The sequence below is a fragment of the Malus sylvestris genome, chromosome 10 (assembly GCF_916048215.2).
Source record: "Malus sylvestris chromosome 10, drMalSylv7.2, whole genome shotgun sequence".
Classification (NCBI taxonomy): domain Eukaryota; kingdom Viridiplantae; phylum Streptophyta; class Magnoliopsida; order Rosales; family Rosaceae; genus Malus; species Malus sylvestris.
The window spans coordinates 239,296-242,266 of NC_062269.1; the positions used below are offsets into that span (position 1 = coordinate 239,296).

Consider the following 2,971-nt stretch of genomic DNA (forward strand, 5'->3'; position numbering starts at 1 on the left):
GTGTTGAGCTATAGCCGTTCGGCATCCTATGTAATGAAGGCCATTTGGCAATGAATTCACTAAAGAGGTAATTTAGCCAACTTGGCCCTCACTCTTTTACATTCCTAGCAATGGAACACTCAAGTGTTGAAACCTCAAAGCAGATATATCCAACACGAAACAAAATCTAAGTATGTGTCGACAAGACTATACAAAGAAAGGAACAACCAAACAATGGCTTATATCCAAACAATAGATCTATTCATACACAGCCAAAAAAAAAAACTTCACTTAAAACAGCTTCACCCAAAAAAAAAAAAAAAAAAAAAAAAAAAAAAAAAAAAAGCTTCATCCAAAAAGTTTCACCCAGAAAGTTTCATCTACAAAGCTTCACCTACGTAGCTTCACCCAGAAAGCTTCACCATCAAAGCTTCACCTAGAAAGCTTCATCTACAAAGCTTCACCCAGAAAGCTTCATCTACAAAGCTTCACCATCAAAGCTTCACCCAGAAAGCTTCATCTACAAAGCTTCACCATCAAAGCTTCACCCAGAAAGCTTCATCTACAAAGCTTCACCATCAAAGCTTCACCTCGAAAGCTTCATCTACAAAGCTTCATCTACAAAGCTTCACCATCAAAGCTTCACCTAGAAAGCTTCATCTACAAAGCTTCACCTACAAAGCTTCAACACAAAACCTTGCTCCAAATAAACAAATTTTGTTCACAAAACCCAAGATGCCCTTGAACTTGTACAAAAACACTTGGGTAAACATAAACATTTTTTGTTTTACACCCACAAGGGCCCAAAATCTTCCTTCTTATTTATTCACTTATATATGTTCCCAAACATATTATAATAGATCCAACAACAAGCCAAAGTCCCAGGTTTCTTAATGGACAAAAGAACAAGCAATTCATCAATAATGAAGGTGCTACAAAAATTGGAATCTGCCCCAAAATAGAAATCCAACCCAAGAGACTTTTTCTCTCTCTCCCTCTTCCGCCTCCTTTCATCTATCAAATTTCTGCAACCTCTGCTCTTCTCCAATGGAACTGAATTTTGGACACCCTATAGTTTTTGAGCATATGAACAACTTTCAAGAAGGAACCATTTCTGTTTGAGCGACGGAAATTAAAGTGTTGAAGCTCCAAGCATGACAGTCGGATTCTTGCAGATTTCGAAGCTGCTGTGATGTTTCGAAGATCTGGAAATATTTAACCATTAGTTCATTCTGAATTTTTGATATGTTATGAAAGAGACGATGAGGAACAACTTCAATGAAGAAAGCATGCTGATCTGAACAATAGAAAATGGAGTTTCGAAGCTCACAACAAATCTGACGGGTTGACAGAAAAATAATAACCAGTCATTCATCATACCTGAATTTCTTGAGTTATACAGCTCCGAGGGATCTCAATTTTGGATATGTTGTAGTTCACAAGTTAAGGAACAACTTCGATGAAGAAAGTATGTTGATCTGAGCAAGAGAAAATGGAGTTTTTGAAGCTCACAACAAGTCTGACGCGTTGATATACAAATGACGAACAATCACTCATCATACCTGAATTTCTAGAGTTGTACTGCTCCGATGGATCTCCAATTCGGATATGTTGTAGTTCACGAGCTAAGGAACAACTTTCATGAAGATGGTTTTGCGATTTGAGCCACAGAAAATGGTGTTATATTGAAGAGCTACCACTCCCTCTACGTAGACACCCTCCTTGGTTTACCTAGCTCCAACACCCACATTTCCTTCAACAAGACTGCAGCAAATCAGATTGTGAGGAAAGATGGCAATCTTTCCAGCCAAAAAGGAAAGGCAAAGCAAAAGAAAATTAAACACATTGATGGCATATTATGAAAGAAGAAAAGGAAAAGTAGTAAATGATGATGAAGTGTGGGAACAACATCATGACAAATGATGATGAGTCATGCTTTCCCCCCTCCTTGGATTCGGCTGAAAACATCCCCCTATTTGGATTCAGCTGAAAACATCCCACTCAGTCGACAAAAAAAAAAAAAAACAAAAAAAAAAAAAAAAAAAAAAAACAAAAAAAGAAAAAAGGGCCTAGGCCTCCACTTCTTTGGGCCTAACACATCTTCATAACAAAAAAAACAATATATGAAGAAAGAGCCCTGGGTTACCACTTCGAAAAGAAATAAGTGAAGTTTTCCTACTCATGACATTGACTACTAGCTAGACACCTCATTCGGCAACTCTCTTCGCCTGAAGACTTGGGGGACTCCCACCATATGCTACTGCACCTTGATACTCGGCAGTCTCACAACCACTCAGTGACTTGGATTTTTCAAGTCTCCAACCGAGAAGTTTTCCTCACTCGGGAAATTAAGGGAACACTACCTCAAACTACATGCTTCACTCACAAAGCTTCAACAATACAGGTTTCAACAAAAGCAAAAATTCAAAGAACTTTATGAAGAAGGCTTTGGTGTATTTAACACAATATGTTGAAATGAAGCAAAGCTTATTTATTAATATTTTCGATAAGCTACAAATATGTACATATACATGAGTCAAAATAAACAAACAAAAGGGAGCCTTCACAAAGGTTGCTTAGGGGAAGTCTCAGCAGTCGGTAGAGCCCCAAAAAGAGAAAGCACCGGAGGGTGGTTATCCGGAGCCTCAGTACTTGACAAAACCCCAGAAGGAGGAGGCATTGGAGGTTCATCATTTGAAGCTTCATTACCAGGTACAGCCCCAGAGGACGAAGGCAATAAATGCCTTTGGAACAAACCCACAAACCGCTGATGATCAAGTAAAACCTTACCATCAGATTCCTTCATCTGGTCAAGCTTCCTCTTCATGTTTGTAGCATAGTCATGGGCGAGCCGGTGCAACTGCTTATTCTCATGCTTGAGCCCTCTAATATCCTGTTTGAGACTCATCACTTCAACAGCCAATGATTCAACTTGGCGGGTTCTAGCAAATAGGCGTTGGGCCATATTAGACACAGAACCTGCACACTGAAC

At 39.0% G+C, this 2,971-nt stretch overlaps 1 long non-coding RNA gene across 1 annotated transcript; it reads right to left on the bottom strand.

Moving 5' to 3' along the window:
* Positions 1-745: 745 nt before the first annotated feature.
* Positions 746-1,791, bottom strand: LOC126585829 (uncharacterized). The gene is made up of 2 exons (XR_007610659.1): positions 1,360-1,791; positions 746-1,184 (listed from the first exon to the last, which is right to left on the bottom strand). It is a non-coding gene; the product is annotated as an uncharacterized LOC126585829 (long non-coding RNA).
* Between the last annotated feature and the right edge of the window lie 1,180 nt (positions 1,792-2,971).